The sequence below is a fragment of the Lissotriton vulgaris genome, chromosome 7, assembly GCF_964263255.1.
Source record: "Lissotriton vulgaris chromosome 7, aLisVul1.2, whole genome shotgun sequence".
In the NCBI taxonomy this organism is placed as follows: Eukaryota; Metazoa; Chordata; class Amphibia; order Caudata; family Salamandridae; genus Lissotriton; species Lissotriton vulgaris.
In genome coordinates this window covers 133,423,756-133,441,831 of record NC_141695.1, presented here as the reverse complement: position 1 = coordinate 133,441,831, position 18,076 = coordinate 133,423,756, and the positions used below count along the sequence as shown (strand labels likewise).

The window sequence follows — 18,076 nt, the reverse complement described above, 5'->3', positions numbered from 1 at the left end:
TTTGGCTGTTTTTAGAAGGCACTTGTAATCACCAAGGGATTGTTTGTAAAAAGATTTATGGGAAGGATCATAGTGTAGACGCTAGCGACGTTCTAGATGTCGGCATTTTTGTTTTGCTCACCTAAGGGCCTCAGTGAACCAAGGCGCAGAAACCATGCTATGGTTACTAGACCTGCATTTAATGGGTACCGTCTTGTTAACCGCATTATTAATCCATTGAGTGTAGAAATTAGCTGCTGCATCAAGGTCACTTGGGGGAAAGTCAGGCTGAGATGTGAGTAAGGAAGATTGAAATTCAAGGGGGTCAATGGTACTCCAGGCTTTGAACTACCTGTCATTACTTTTTCTTACTCACGGGTGTATCCTGGATCCAGCACTGGTGCATCTCCTGTAAACAGTTGAACTGGAGGTACCTGGTGGGCTAGTAGGCCCCCATGGACGCCCACTATTCAAGGGGAATTTGTTCCCCCTCTGCAAACGCACCACAGGAAGCGTTTGCAGAGTGGTGCAATATGGGGGCGTGCCATCGGGCCCGATCCTGTTTAATTTTTTTAAATATATTTTGTGAAGGGGCTCTGTAGCCCCCCTACCTTTTTCTTTTTGGGGGCCCTGGGGACCCCATCCCCCAGGGCTTCACCCCCAAATTAAAATTAAAAAAAAATATTTACGGGAAGGGGGCTGCTTGGCACCCCTCCCGGGCCAATTCCAGGCCCCGGGGACCCCATCCCCGGGGCATGCCCACATTTTACAAATATTTTTATGGAGGTTGGCTGCATAGCCCCGCTCCTCAGGCCACTTAAGGACCCCATCCCCGTGGCCGGCCATTCTTTTATTTTTTTATGGGGGAGGAGGGCCGCAGAGCCCCCCTCCTGGGCCACTTGTAGCCCCACGATTCATCCCCCGGGACTGGCTCTATGCGTTGGGGACCGTGGAGAGGTCCCCAATCCCCCCACGGTACCAGCTGGCTCCCCACGTCCTGCGGGAGGCGGCATTGCTTTTCCACATGGGGAGCACCTAACATGCTGCTCGCCAGATGGAAAAGCAATCTGCTTTGCTTCATTGAAGCGAGAGTAGGTTTCCCTGCTCTCGCTTCAATGAAGCAAAGCAGTTTGCAATGGCAGGGTGGGAGCCGCGATGCTCCCGCCCTGCCATTGCAAACAGCAGTGTCCCGGGGTGGGCACCCCGGGACACTGCAGGAGCCAGCCCTGGTGGCTGGCAGTCCCCAGGGCCATCAAGGGCTCCAGAAGGGGGGGCGCACGGCCCCCCTCTGACATTTTTGAGAAGCCCTGGGGGTGGCAGTCCCCAGGGCTAGGGGGACCTCAGAGCCCCCCACCTATTTGTTTAAAGCCCCAGGGGTGGCAGTCCCTGCGGCTGCGGGGGGCCCTGTGAACCCCCTGCATACATTTAATTCTTGCTCCGGGGTGGTGGCCCCCGGGGGTGGGGGGCCTGAGAGCCCCCTCCCATTTCAAAATAGCCCAGGGGGTGGCAGTCCCCATGGCTGCGTGGGGCCCCCTTGAGCCCCCCGCATACATTAAAATCGAGCCCGGGGGGTGGCGGGGCCTCAGAGCCCCCCTGTTAACATTTTAAAGCCCCAGGGGTGGCAGTCCCCAGGGCTGGGGGGGCCTGAGAGCACCCCACCCATTTTGGATAAGCCCCGGGGGTGGCCAGTCCCCGGGGTAGTGTGGGGGGGATTGGGACCCACCCACACTTTTTTTTCAATAATGCTCCGGGATTTGCCCCCCGGAGGCAAATTTATATATTTTCCGCGGGAGACCGCGTTAATTTTTAATGAGCATTCAGCTCGTGCACGGCAGGAGGCTTGTAAGCTGCACATAGGAGGGTATGCGGATAGTTAGAATATAAAACAATTAATTTATAATTTATATCAATAACATTCTAAAACACATATACATGTTAAATTATTTGCTAATCCTATAAAACCTGTGCAAAATAGCAATAAGACATCAATCATTTGTATTACAAACAAGTGTAAAGGTCTTCCGTGATGTTAAGGCCTGTGGGGTGCTTGGTGTTAAGCTCAAGTATATATTGGGTTTTGAGGCGGCGCAATTTGTCCTCTCTATTGCCACCCCGTCTGCTGGCTTGTACACAGTCTATTACAAAGTATTTAAGTCCGCTGCTCTTGGAATTGTGTTTGACTTTAAAATGCCTTGCAACAGGGTAAGTGTTGTCCTGGTTGTTTATTGCTCTAAGGTGCTGCAGAATTCTCTTATGTACCGGAAGCTTTGTGCTTCCTACATAGAGCAACTCACAAGGGCAAACCAGGACATAGATGGCATATTCCGTCCTACAGGTTAACAATTTGTTAATCTTGTGTTCCCTGCAATCAAATGGCGAGTGGTAACAAGTTTTATGGACTGCTTGTTGGCAGGCTTTGCATACCTTGCAATTGTAAAATCCTGCATGTGTTTGGTACCAAACTGATGATTCCAAGACTTCCGGACTGGTTTTAACCAATTCGTCTTTCATAGACTGCCCCCTACTGTATGTAATGGAAGGCCTTTTGGGGAGATCCAAGGGGTGGCAGTCCCTGCGGCTGCGGGGTGCCCTGTGAACCCCCTGCATACATTTAATTCTTGCTCCGGGGTGGCGGTCCCCGGGGGTGGGGGGCCTGAGAGCCCCCTCCCATTTCAAAATAGCCCAGGGGGTGGCGGTCCCCATGGCTGCGTGGGGCCCCGTGACCCCCCCGCATACATTAAAATCGAGCCCGGGGGGTGGTGGGGCCTCAGAGCCCCCCTGTTAACATTTTAAAGCCCCAGGGGTGGCAGTCCCCATGGCTGGGGGGGCCTGAGAGCACCCCACCCATTTTGGATAAGCCCCGGGGGTGGCCAGTCCCCGGGGTAGTGTGGGGGGGATTGGGGCCCCCCCACACTTTTTTTTCAATAATGCTCCGGGATTTGCCCCCCGAGGCACATTTATATATTTTCCGCGGGAGACCGCGTACATTTTTATTTTTTTATTTTGCTAGAATTCGTGGATCCTATTTTTGTCCCTGGGGTCCTTGTGGGACCCCCTGAGCAGGCCTAGGGGGCCAGGGTGTGTCTACCCTGCCCCCTTTCCGCATTTTGTGGCGTTTGTTTTTGTTTTCTTGTGCCTCGTTTACTGAGGTACAAGATGGTTGCCAACACTTCCTGATTTTGACAGTTGTCAGCCAATGAGCATTCAGCTCGTGCACGGCAGGAGGCTTGTAAGCTGCACATAGGAGGGTATGCAGATAGTTAGAATATAAAACAAGTAATTTATAATTTATATAAATAACATTCTAAAACACATATACATGTTTAATAATTTGCTAATCCTATAAAACCTGTGCAAAATAGCAATAAGACATCAATCATTTGTATTACAAACAAGTGTAAAGGTCTTCCGTGATGTTAAGGCCTGTGGGGTGCTTGGTGTTAAGCTCAAGTATATATTGGGTTTCGAGGCGGCGCAATTTGTCCTCTCTATTGCCACCCCGTCTACTGGCTTGTACACAGTCTATTACAAAGTATTTAAGTCCGCTGCTCTTGGAATTGTGTTTGACTTTAAAATGCCTTGCAACAGGGTAAGTGTTGTCCTGGTTGTTTATTGCTCTAAGGTGCTGCAGAATTCTCTTATGTACCAGAAGCTTTGTGCTTCCTACATAGAGCAACTCACAAGGGCAAACCAGGACATAGACGGCATATTCCGTCTTACAGGTCAACAATTTGTTAATCTTGTGTTCCCTGCAATCAAATGGCGAGTGGTAGCAAGTTTTATGTACTGCTTGTTGTCAGGCTTTGCATACCTTGCAATTGTAAAATCCTGCATGTGTTTGGTACCAAACTGATGATTCCAAGACTTCCGGACTGGTTTTAACCAGTTCGTCTTTCATAGACTGCCCCCTACTGTATGTAATGGAAGGCCTTTTGGGGAGATCCCTCCCTATCACTGGATCACTTAAGACAAGTGGCCAATTCGTGTTAATGATGGTTTCTATCTGTTTGTGTTGAGCGTTATATTGCAAAATAAATCTGAATTCTGGTGGTTTGGTGGCAATACTCCCACTATCTAGTGGTACCTGTGTGTTTTCAGTCAGTAATTCAGATCTGTTCTTATTCTCTGTTTTGTGGATAGCAGCATCTATAATCTTATGGGAGTAGCCTCTTTCTAAGAATTTCAATTTACTATCTCTTTGGGCATCCTTCAAATCCATCTCCCTGCTGTGTATTCTTTTTAAACGCAACATCTCCCCGTATGGGATACTGTTAACCAGATGTTTGATATGGGAACTCTTGGCATGCAGGGTAGAGTTTCCTGCTGTGGTTTTGCGGAGCAATCTGGTTTCTATCCTGCCCTGTTCAATAAAAACCTCAGTGTCTAAAAATGTAATGGATGTTTTACTAAGAGTAGCTGTGAATTGGAGATTTAAATCATTTCTATTCAGATCTGACACAAAAGTTTCTGCAGATGTCATATCCCCATTCCAAATCACAAATAGGTCATCTATAAAGCGTAACCATGTTACTATTCGTGACTGCATAGTTTCCAAGTGTTCAACCATGAGGACCAGCTCCTCCCACCAGCCCATGTGCAAGCACGCATAGCTGGGGGAGAAACTGGCCCCCATGGTGACACCCTGCAATTGCCTATACATTAAGTTGTTGAACATAAAGACATTGTTATTCAGACATATGTTCACCATATCTACCAACATCTTTCTATGTTCCGGCATATCTGGCAGGGATTTCTTCAAATAGAAATCAAGGGCATTAAGACCATCTGAGTGTATGATGCTGGTGGAAAGTGAGCAAACGTCCAGAGCGATTAGTAGATAGTCACTTTGCCACTCAATGTTCTTAATTTTGAGGAAATCCCTGGTGTCACTAACATAACCCTTTTACTACATCCTGCAGAAAAAGTCAACATATTGTGACATATGCTCCAGACAGCTGTTTCTGGCCGAGATGATTGTGCGTCCCGGGGGATTTGTTGCATTTTTGTGGAGCTTAGGCAAAAATAACATTATAGGTACAACAGGGTAATCATTCCTGAGGAAATTATGTTCTTGACTGGTAATTAAGCCTTTTGTTTTCCATTTGGACAGTTTCTTGTAACAGTTCATGTACATAGTCTTGAGTTCCACAGTAGTGAATCTGGTGTAACAGTTCCTGTCATTTAATTGTAAATGGGCTTCCTTTATGTACATTTCTCTACGCATCAATACAATATTTCCTCCTTTGTCAGAGCCACGAATAATTACATTGGGATTTTTCTGTAGTTTAGCAATTAGGGCTCTGTAATCAGCTGTTTCCTTATTGTACTTGTGTCTACCCCTATGTATTTTTGTGTTCAGATCCTTGAACTGACTGGTAACCTGATCATGAAAGAGATCTATTGCGTCCTTTAACATGACTGTATTGTAGGTGGACTTAGCTTTGAAATTTGTTAGGGCTTTCCTCTGTTGGCTGGCTGGTGTAGAGCCTGGTGAGGCAGTTTGTCTTGGCTGTGTTTGCGTTATGCCATTTTCATTAGGTGAATTTGATTGCCACAGTTCTTCTAGTTCCTCCTTTAAGGTCTCTGTAGATTGTGAAACTTGAAGGTTTTTTTGTGGCTAACATTTAGTGGCATTGTAGGTTCCTTATCATATTTGTTCACCAAAAAGTATTTTTTAAGTTTTAGTTTCCTTGTACTTTTAAACACATCCAGTCTGGTATTAACATAGTTGAAGTCCCTCCTGTGGCAATAGGTCAGACCCAGGCTAAGTATTTCCTTCTCTTTTTGACTGAGTTCAATTCCTGCGAGGTTGACCACAGTTTTATCAAGGTTTATGGGGTTTACTTGTTCTTATATATATATATATATATATATATATAGATATATATATATTACTTTGGCACCAGTTGTTGAATCTTCGTGAATTTCTCAAAGAAGATGACCCGCTCCGCTTCGCTCCTTCCCTGAAAGTCTCGGGAAGATTCGTCAAGCGGGGGCCGAGATATGATGTCATTTGAGATGCCATCAGTGATGTCATGAGTGATTTCACAGACCATGTCATGAGTGACGTAATATGTGGCATCATCAGCAGTGCATTGCGGGCGCGCGAGTTATAGGTAGCTGAACTAACTATAACAGGGGAATCTCATAGGTTTTGTATGAGTAAAATGTCCAGCCAACTATAACATGTGTGAAACCTATGGTTTTTTCAGTGAATTTCTAAGGTTTAACTCCTAACTATAACATATATATATTTGCACACAAAACTCGCAACTTACTGCAAGGACGTGCCACACCAATCCGGGAAGTTCAATGTATATTTATTTGGGCACAACAACGTGTTTCGTCCTCAACAGGTCTAGGTCACTTGACCAGCTTAGCAAGTTTCTGTATTTGTAACATTTTTTGGGGCGTCCCACATGACGCAGATGACATGGAAAACAGACTTCATCAAAGCCACAAATAACTGTGAAGCATAGTCAATATTCATTTGTGTGTTGATATTTAACCTGACAAGATAGTACCAGGCTGTTTCCACGATTCTGGTATAGTATCCAAAGTTGGTCAAAGTTGATTAATAAAATTAATGGGAATTCAAATAAGGAGAATAACGTCTGTTTCTTAAACCAGTCCGGATCTCTGTGCTCATACACCTCTAATTGTAACCTGATGTGCCAGGACCAAGCAATCAAACACTGCCATTCTGCAAGAAAAGAAAGAATACAGTTAATCACTGTTGGCTGTATCCAATTCATGTGTATTGACATATCTCAACAAGGTTTCTCTTGTAACCATATATTGGATTTATATGTATTGCAAACTAGTATCCATGGTTAAAATTTCGAATTAAGGAATACAGACCAGGAACAAAAGAAGAAGAAAGGGTGTGGGTGATATGTATTACATATATTTTGAATAAAAAAGTTTTTTAACAACAAAGATCATTCTGACAGTTAATCAGAAACTCTAGCTCCTGAAAGGTAAAACGGGAGATCCCCACACTATTTACAAATGTACACGGAGCTCTTCATCATTATTCATGCCTTTGGTGAAAACCCTCCCGGCTTGCAAAATAAACTTGGATTCTGATCTACGTAAGGCTAGTGTCCGGTTGCCCCCCTTCTTGGTTTCTTAGGGATAATATCTAGTGCAACGTATTTGGCAGTGGTCTAGTCACCATTGGTTGCTTCGTGAAAGTGTCTTTATTAGATATAGCCCTCCAATGCTCTAGGATTCTTTTCTTCACAGGGAAGGTTGTAAACCCAATGTACCACTTGCCACATGGGCAAATGCTGACATATACCACATACTCAGTTCTACAACTGATTTTTTTCTTGATTTTACATTTTGTGTTAGTTCTCTGAAGCTTAACCTCCCTGACATTCTCACTGTGGCTGCAGGCTTTAAACTTCCCACACTTGTGGAACCCTCCTGCCTTTTCCAACCGATTGGACTTCTGATGTTCCATGTGGCTATGCACCACCATATCTTTAATAGAGATACATTTTCTGGGTGTAATGGATGGATTCTGTCCCAGTTTGGCCTTGAGGGTGGGATCTTGTGTTAAAATATCCCATCTCTTTTTTTAATGATTTTCTTGAAGTCAGTGGACTGAGTGTTGTAACTTGTGGCTAAACTAGTTCGGACCTCTGTTTCCTCCTGTCTTGTTTTAGGTGCTTTCAACAATACTTCCTTTCTTTCAATGCTATCTGCTCTTTCAGCTCCCACTTTGAGCATGTTGTGAGGATACCCTCTTGCCCTGAATCTACCCATCATTTCTTGTTTGTTCTTCTCATAATTGCCTGCAGAGCTGCAGTTCCTTTTTGCTCGCAAGAATTCACTGAATGGAATGCTCCATCTGAAATTAGGGGGATGGCAACTGGTTGAGTGTAGTAAAGAGCTCCCTGCAGTGCTCTTTCTAAATGTCGGTATGTAGTTTGTTGACCTCAATGGTTAATCTAATATCCAAAAAGTCTACTGTACAGTGGCTATTTTACATGGAAAATTTCAGATTTACAGTATTATAAATCAATTTTGTCACAAACTGCAATAGATCATCTTCATTGCCCTCCCACACAAAAAATACATCATTGATGTACCTTAGCCATATATTTACCCTGCCTGTCCAGTGTTCCAGTATTTCACTCCAGAGCACCTGCTTCTCCCACCAGCCCACCACCAAATTAGCGTAGCTTGAAGTGAAGCAGGTGCTCATAGAAGTCCTTGTACCTGTTTGTAGTATGCTCCATTAAACATAAACACATTCTCTGTTAAACAGGTCTCTATCATCTGGAGCAACATGTGCGTATGTTTGAAGCAGGTGAATGCTCCAGGCCTTTAAGAAATGTTCACAGGCTTTAAGATAGTCTCTGTGTCCTATGTTTGTGTATAGGCTTTTGACATCTAAACAATCCAACCAGTGATCTTTTCCCCAATGTATGCTCTCTACTTTTTGTAGGAAATCCTTTGTGTCTCTTACATAGGATGTGAGATCCCTCACATACCCAACTAAAAAGAGATCTACGTATATGGAAACATTCTCAAATAGACTATTCTTAGTAGAAACTATGGGGCGACCCGATGGTTTAAGTGGGCCATTGTGTACTTTGGGAAGAGGGTAAAAGTTTGGCACTGTGGGGGTTTCATTCTTAAGAAATTCATGTTCATCCCAATTAAATATATGCTTTTTATAGTCGAAAAAACACAAACAAGTTAATATAATATAAATTATATATTTTTGATAATATTGGTATGTTATCTACATGCATATACAAATATACACAGACATATGTATTTATAAGTGTATGTTTATACAAGCATATATTTATTTTTAGTATTCCAATCCAATCAACTTTATTTCGGTCACAAAGACCATAAAAGCACATATCAAAAAGCACAGTACAATATAAATAATTTCTTCATATGTAGTGCACAACCGAGAGAATGTTTCTGCATTGCAATCTAAACAGCTTGCTTTCAAAAGACCCCAGTGCCCATGGTAAAATACAACATTAAGTTATCTAAGGGCCAAGTGTTATACTATTTTGAAAATCTTTACAGTCATTTTATGTGAAAATAATTTTCAAACGTCGTTACTGCACGAATGGTTGTGATAATTACTTAAAACCAATAAAATGAATGGAGATGTAAGTGGAGAGAATAGACTAATACATTAGTAAAACGTCGCTAGGTTAAAAAAGTCCTCTGCATATGCCACAGAGAATTTAAAAACGGGAAACGGTGAAGACAATTGGTGCGTGGGAATCGTATTTAAATAATAATAATAATAATAACAATAACATTTATAAAGCGCCTGGTTACACTAAGAACAGTGTGTCCCCGCGCTGTGGAAAACAGAAACCCAAAAACAATCATATCTATCCAGTAAGAGCTAAGGGGGGGTCAAGAGTAAAAGAAGGTCCTCAGTTTTTTGGGAAAAGATGAGTTTTCAATTTCTGACGGAACCTCCTCTCACATGTTCCATACGCAGTTCAATCGGGAGCGCGTTCCACTGTTTACTAGCCAGGTATCTGAAAGAGCGGCCGCCTATCCACACTCTATAGATACCTGGCACCTGGAAAAGCATACTCCCTAACGATCTCAGAAGCCTCTTAGGATGGTACACGGACAGCAACTTTTGCAGATAAATAGGCCCCTTTCCCTGAGCAATGCGCTGAGCCATGCACATTGTTTTAAACAAAATTCGTTCCTGGACAGGCAGCCAGTGTAAAGAGGCTAGTGCACGCTTCCCAGAAGATTTACGGGAAAGATTCAGTGCCAGCCTGGCGGCCGTATTCTGCACGCCTGGACAACAACACCCACAACAGCAAGGAACTCTTCAGCATTGTTAAAGAGCTCTCCAACACCAGCGCCTGCAACAACGACATCACACACTCGCAAGACTTCTGTGACTCCCTCGCCTCGTTCTTTCACAGCAAGATCGCCAACATACACAACAGCTTCGGCGCACAGACCAACCACCCAACCACCCAACCAGCGCACCCAACCGCCAAGCTCTGCACCTGGAACCCGGTCAGCACCGAAGACACCGCCCGCACTATGAACACCATCCACTCCGGCTCCCCCACCGACCCATGCCCACACCACATCTTTAACAAAGCCGACTCCATCATTGCACGCCAACTCCGCAACATCATCAACAGCTCCTTCGCATCAGCCACCTTCCCAGAGAGCTGGAAGCATGCCGAACTCAGCGCCCTCCTGAAAAAACCAACGGCAGACCCCACGAACCTCAAGAACATTCGACCCATCTCGCTCCTCCCGTTTTCTGCCAAAGTCATCGAGAAGACGGTCAACAAACAACTCTCCGCCTTCCTAGAGACAAACGGATCCCTCGACCCGTCACAGTCCGGTTTCCGAGCTAACCACAGCACTGAGACCGCCCTCATCGCAGCCACCGACGACATCAGGTCTATGCTCGACAACGGGCCCGCAGGGATCCTCGCTCAGCCCCACCCTCTTCAACGTCTACATGAGCCCCCTCACGGCCATCGCACCCAAACACAACCTCAACATCATCTCCTACACCGACGACACACAGCTGATCCTCTCCCTCACCAACGGCCCAGCCACAGCCAGAGCCAGCCTCCAGGAAGGAATGAAGGACGTCGCGGAATGGATGAAGCTCAGCCGTCTGAAGCTGAACTCAGACAAAACGGAAGTCCTCATCCTCGGACCTTCCCCCTCTGCCTGGGACGACTCCTGGTGGCCTCCTGCCTTGGGCACTGCCCCCAAACCCACAGACCATGCACGCAACCTGGGCTTCATCCAGGACTCCTCCCTCACGATGACCAAGCAAGTCAACGCCATCTCATTGTCCTGTTTCAACACCCCGCGCATGCTCCGAAAAATCTTCCGATGGATCCCCACCGCAACCAGGAAAATGGTCACCCAGGCCCTTGTCACCAGCCGCCTAGACTACGGAAACACCCTCTACGCCGGAACCACAGCCAAGCTCCAGAAAAGACTACAGAGTATTCAGAACGCCTCGGCAAGACTCATCCTGGACATCCCCTTCCACAGCCACATCTCTACCCATCTGAAGAATCTGCACTGGCTCCCCGTTAGCAAGAGAATCACATTCCGACTCCTCACCCAGGCACACAAGGCTCTCCACGACGTGGGCCCCAGGTACCTCAACAACCGCCTCACATTCTACACGCCAACCCGCCAGCTCCGCTCCGCCAGCCTTGCTCTTGCCACCGTCCCACGTATTTGCAAAGCCACCGCCGGAGGAAGGTCCTTCTCCTTCCTGGCAGCCAAGACATGGAACTCCCTCACCACCCTCCTCCGGCTGACACAGGATCATCTCGCCTTCAGGAAGCAACTCAAGACCTGGCTGTTCGAGCAGTAGCGACCCCCGCCAGCGCCTTGAGACCCTAACGGGTGAGTAGCGCACTCTACAAATTCCTTGATTGATTGATTGAACCCCCAAGTCTTTTAGTACATCCCAAAGTTTTCAGGTCTACGAATATTAAATAGAGGCTGCCACCCTCTATTGCTGCCGTTTTCCAGGAAAGGAGTTGGAGTCTGAGTATCTGGTCAATGGTTGAGGAGTTTAGGACTCAGTATCTCCTCTTCTTCCATCTAAACCTGGAGGCGATCAAGAAGAACCCGCACAAAGAGTTTTTGGGAAACATCAATCAAATTGATCGGCCTATAGTTAGTGGGAAGAAGGAGGCAACTTTTTTTGTAGATTGGGATAATTTGTGCCCCATGCCAAGTATCGGGGGATACGTGCCATTCAAGATGGTGTTAAATAGGGTCCACAGATATGGTCCCGAGATTGTTGGTTCCTCCCCTGGTAATTTATCCAAGCCTGGAGCTTTGTTGCTATGGGGCTTATTTATTGCATTCACCACTTCCAATAGAGTAATCTCCTCCACCACCCCTTCAGAAGACTCTGTGGTTATTTTCCTGGTAAAGGAGCTTCAGTTACATTTCCATGACTGGTGTAAAGAGTAAGGAGATGTTTCTACCACACTTTGAAGGCAATATTTGGCTCAATTGCTGGTTTCCCTTGGGTGTCTCCCAAGCTCACAATGGCCCAAAAGGACTTCATGTCCTTGTTTGATAGTGCTAGTTTAAGATTGTCCCATCTATCCAATTTCTAATTTTCCTCTCCTGCTGAGTGGTCTCTTGGCTTTATGGCATTTAGAGTTGAACCAGGCACATTTGAGCTGAATATTTGGCCTACAGCATACTATTGGGAAGAATATGTCTGCCACTTTTGATGATAGCTCTTGATGAATTATGGCAACTTTTCCAACATCCAGCGTCAAACCCTCTACAGATATTACCTCCCACATTTTTACCATAGATGGAATTGTTAGTTGGTAAACTGTTGCCAGCTTGTGGGGTGACTGTTGGAATTTCTCCCACCTAACTTTCCTTCTATTGTTTGTTAAGCTTATCGCACTATTTGCAGGTATAGAAGTAAATATGGAGTTGGTAGGACCCAAATTCAATGACTTCAGAACCGAAATCAGGGCATTATAGTCACTATCCTGCCTCGTGATGACACAGAAATCATTAACCTTTTGCCATAATCTGGTTTCCACCAGAATATAGTCCAGAAAAGAAGCTTGGCCTACTCTATTAAACGTTAACTGCCCTGGTGTGTCTGATTTTGTTCGGCCATTGCATGCTCTTGAATGAATGTACTAGCCTAAGTGAGTTGATCTCCAATGCCAGCGGGACCAAGCTTCAACATGATGGATTTTGAATCTGGGATTTAGCTATTCTAGATCTTCATCACTAGGGGAGGTGTTACCTGAAGCAGTAAGGGGTTCAAATTGCCCATTGAAATCACCCCCAATAATCTTCCATGTCGCGGGTTCAATGGTAGGCATATAAAGACCCAGTTGGTCAATGGTGACAGATTCTTGACAGGTAGGAACAGGTCGGGAGTAGATATTAATAAGGGCAATTTTTATCTTTGAAGGGAAGGTAAGCAAGACACACTGTATGTCACTAGATGGGAGTTGGGAGTTGATCAGCTTTGCAGCCCAAATGTGATCTCATCCAGATAGACAGGCCCCCTGAGGGTCTGCCTCTACCTCTTGAAGTGGCTAAGATATTGAAAGTTGCAAAGCCCAACCTCTGGAAGTCCTCAATGGCCCAGGTTTCCTGGAACATACAGATATCCTGCTTATCCATAAAGAGCCCCCAGACTGGGCAGGGTAATTTATTTTTAAGTCCTGCCAAATTCCAGGATAAAATCCTTAAGCTATTGCCATGCCCTTGTTTACCCGTAAGTGCCTTGGGAACGCTAGTACTGCAAATATCAATATCCCTTGCTAAAATCGAGTGGTGGCTATCTAGTGGCCGTGTAGAATGCCCATCTCTAGATAGTTTATCCACCGGGGCACGTAGTGGGGTATCAGAAGGCCCAATCATTTGTAACCCACTACCTTCTGGACCGGCCATCTGTGTTGTAGCTATAGTGGTGGCTATTGTAGCTGCCCTCCGCCCACTGCTCTTTTCCAGGCTAGAATTATGCCTCTGCGATTTAGAAATCCTATCCCTCGCCAGACCCTCCTCTTGTCAATCTACCTCCTCCAGGATTCCATACCTGTTATTAACTGGGATGTCGGATAGTAAGGGCCTAGGGGGAGCATTCCATTATTCTTCCCTTAATGGTCTTGTTTGCCATCTCGGAATAGTGGAGGGGATGTAACCACTTGATGGCATTTGGTGTTGGATGTAGAAGAACTCCAGAGAGTGGAGTCTAATTCCTGTCGGTGTATCCTGGGGGTTTGTAGTCTGGCTAAGTATGTTAGTCACATTATTGAGATTTTTAAAATTAATGACTACACAGTCCCCTTGAACTTGTTTTTGTCAGATTCCCACCCAACCTATTCTACGAACTATCATAATTTCCCCTGCCCTACCATAATCAAACTGTCTGTGCTTTGCTAGCCAGAAGAGACATCTTTTTCTAAGGTCCTGTTGTGTTTTCCTCTTGTTGGATGTAATTACAGGGATTCCCGCAATTATGACTACATAGAGGAACAGGGAGGGGGTTGATTTATAGTTGACAGATTGGCTGTTTCAGGCATGACATTGGTCCCATCTATCAGTGCCTGCCTACTAAGGCTCCCATTTGACCCATGTGAAGGGAGAGTGATTTTATACCTATCCCTTATAGGGGGAGGTATTGTATGTGTCCCAGTATCAAAATCAGGGCTTGTGCTTGCCAGGTGGTTATTGGCACTCAAGTCCCTTGTCTCTTGAGTTGTGCTCGGACCGGCTTGAGCTTGCCCACCCAACCCGTCCAGAGATGTTAGGACAAGAGTATCGCCAGGTAGCCCATGTCTATCCTTTTTCCTGTTAAACAGGAGGGATTTAGGTTGCAATTAAGTGATATATTCTCCCCAATGGCTATCAGTTTATCTAAATGGCTGAATAAAGGCGCCAATTCCTCTCTTACAATCACTCTTAGATGGTTCTTCAATTTAGCAATCAGGTCTAATACCCAAGGAGGGGAATTCAAGCCTGCTCTGGGGGATGGAAGGCTGTGTTGGTTTTGTTCCTGCCCTTCACAATCAAAAGTTACCCACAATCAAAAGTAACAGGGTTGAGATTGTGTTCATGGAACATAAATGGAGAAGGGACAAAGCTTTCCAATGCACAAATAAAGTCTATCCCTTTACCATGTCACATTTTATTTCTTCAGGAAACCTGGGAAGAACATCCTTTTATTTTGGAGGGCTATGTAGGATACTATGAAAATGCAAGTAAAATTCATAGATATGGACGTCCGAGTGGAGGGTTAGCAACTTTCATCTCCTGTGACATACAAGCTGAGCATGAGCAACTAGTATCGCATAGTAATAACATTCTTGTAGTTAGATTGAAATATAAAAATGCAGACCAAAAAGATAGGTTTTTAATTATGATCAACGTATATATCCATCCAACAAAAACAAGTAGAATATCTACATGTGCAACCCTTAACACCATCCTATTGGAACAAATGCTAGAAAACCCATTAGTGGACTATGTGATGACTGGGGATTTTAACCTTAATTTACTAACACCGTTCCTAAGGGATGATGTAGCACAATCACAAGTCTTCAGTGGTCAATTCCACACCAGGATCACCAAGACGTCATGGTAAAACAGGAACGAAATCAAATTGGTACAACATTCATTAAGGATTTAGAAGCGTTGGGATTACGAGTCCTTAATGGCCAATTTAAAGAGGATATACCCCCTGCATTCACATATGTTGCACACAATGCGAGTACTAGGATTGATTATGCAATGGTCTCACTGAATATATTTCAAAACATAAATTCCTATAGGGTAGTTAAAGTTGGAGATAGTGACCACTGCCAGCAGTTAATAACTACCAACATTAGATACAATATTTACCAACCATATCATACTGTGCCGGGGCACATTGGAACAATAAATTATAAAAAGTTAATTTGGACCAATCTGAATAAGAATAGTATGAATGAAAAAGTTGAGAACATTATAAAGAGCTGCTTTTCTGAAAATACGACGGAAACAGCAGTTGAGCAGTGGGAGGAATTCACTAAGAAACTAGTAAAACCACAAATCTGGGTTAACCCCAACAAAATAATGGCAAAAAGGAAAGAAAAAGGAGAGGACTCATATATGAATCTTCCATACACAATAACTAAGTTAAAAAGAGCTCAGAACAGAATAAGGAGACAAATTAGCACCACAGCTATTAATGACAAAATGTTGAACAATCTAAAAGCATTAAATCAACACCTGAAAAAGCTAATATGGAATGAGAAAACCAAGCTAAACAGGAAATGTGGACTAAATTATTTCATGCAAGCAAACAAGCAAATGCACGAGAATTTCGGAAAATTATAAATAAATTAGTACGGCCGAATAAATTGGACGTTTCATCAACTCAAACTGAGCAAGAGTGGGTTACCTATATTGGAAAGCATCTAAACAGTAATGGAGCTATAAAAATCATTACAAACATACAGCATAGCTCAAAAAAAGACACCGACGAAATGCAAGAATAAATTATAATCTCAAAAGAACAACTAGTAAAATTAAATAGGAAGCAGAAAGAAGGGGCACCCGGCCCCAATGGGATACCGTTTGCCCTTTTTAAAGAAAACCCTGACTTTTGGTCGATTTTCTTGGAAACAGTATTTAAAGAAGTTATAGAGACAGGTAACATCCCGGAGTCCTGGCGAGGATCTTTAATCTCTCCCATATTCAAGAAAGGTAATTGGGCCCTTGCAGAGAACTATAGACTCATCACCCTACAAGACACGGATGCTAAACTGTTTGCTGGAATTTTACTGATCAAATTAAATGAATGGGCATCAGAAAATAAGATCTTGCCATTCAATCAAACTGGTTTTATTAAGGGGCTTGGAACAATGACAATCATCATGGCACTATCACTAATAATTGAAAAGTCACTCAGACTAAAACAGCCCCTGTATCTATGCTTTGTAGATTTTAAATCTGCTTTTGATTGTGTGCAAAGGAACGTATTGTGGAAAAAGCTTTTTGAAAAAAACATTCCAAATGAACTATTGAAATTGATTCAATTACTACACAGTAAAACTTGGGTATGAGTAAGAATGGGGGACGGCCGATCACTAACAAAGGAGATTCCAGCAACAGATGGGCTAAAGCAGGGATGTGTGTTGGCCCCTCTCCTCTTTATTTTATTCCTTGGAGATCTATCAGGGAACTTGGATGAGCTCAACGCACATCCTCCGAAGTGAGGGGACAAACATATCTCTAACTTAATGTATGCAGATGACGCCATCCTTTTAAGTCATACTAAAATCGGTCTTCAACGCCTAATTAACAGAATAGCTTTGTATGCTCAAGAAAAAGGAATGATAATAAATGAAACCAAAACAAAAATCATGGTGGTCACTAGAAACATAAAACTAAGATAAAAAAATAAATGGTATATGGAAAACACCCAACTGGAACAAATAGAAGTATACAAGTATTTGGGTGTACTATTTGACCAAAAAGGAAATTTTCAATTACAAAAACTGGATATACAAAGAAAAGCTAATTCACTTACTGCAGCATTTAAAATCTGACCCATCAACCGCTTTTGAAAATTATAGGGGCTAAATTGCTCCCAACAATATCATATGGTAGCGAAGCATTAATGGGAATGAATGCGGAAACTATAAACAAAGTTCTTTCTAAAACGTATAAAACGCTTTTCTATCTCCCAAATAACGCTTCACTGGCACAAATTAGACTGGAGTTCGGTTTAAACAATCAAGAATTTGCAAGTAAAGGCCAATTTATTAAAACTTGGTATAGGATTAAAAATGACCATGATAATCATTTATCCCAATTACTTTGGCAAGGAATAAATAAGAACACAAAATCGGTTGCATGGAAATACCTCAATGAGGCAATAGAAGAGTTTGCACTAATGCCAAACTGGATAAATATGATAAGCAATGGATCATTAAAAAAAATAGTAAATTGAACAGCAAACCACCTATCACTAGTAAAGGACAAAGATACTTTGGCAAAAAGAAAGCATTCGTGGTCAGTAATAAATGGATACGAAAAGAAAGAAAGTACAAGAATATCTGGAGACACCCTGGTATGAAAAAAGCAAACAATGTCTCATAAGAGCAAGATTTGGAATTACACCAGGCCTCAGTCATGCCCCGCCATGGAAAAAGACCAACAGCAACACTTGGTGTAGACTATGTAACGGTGGAGAAGAGAATATTGTCCACCTTCTATGTATCTGCCCTGGACTCCGAAATGAAAGATGTGCACTACTGAAACCTCACTTTAATATGCGTGGAACAAGGACATGTAGGCAGGCTTTAAAAATCTGTCTTCATTCAAATGATATAGTCATGAACGCTGCCTTTGTAAAGTTCCTAAAGATAGCATCTACAAAACTGGGAGAATAATTTAGAAAAATTGTTTTTAAAATATCTTTTTATAGAAATCTTTTTAGGATATAATTGTTTTTTTTCACTGTATTTTAAAAACTATGTTTTTGTATTGGAAATATTGTACGATTTTAAATAATCAAACAATAAAGAATTATCTCTCATTCCTGCCCTTCACC

General features: G+C 43.5%; 1 protein-coding gene across 1 annotated transcript in view; it reads left to right on the top strand.

The window, feature by feature from the left end:
- Nucleotides 1–18,076, top strand: part of LOC147701002 (phospholipase A2 inhibitor and Ly6/PLAUR domain-containing protein-like) — a 243,572-nt gene that overhangs the window by 216,725 nt on the left and 8,771 nt on the right. The window lies entirely within an intron of this gene.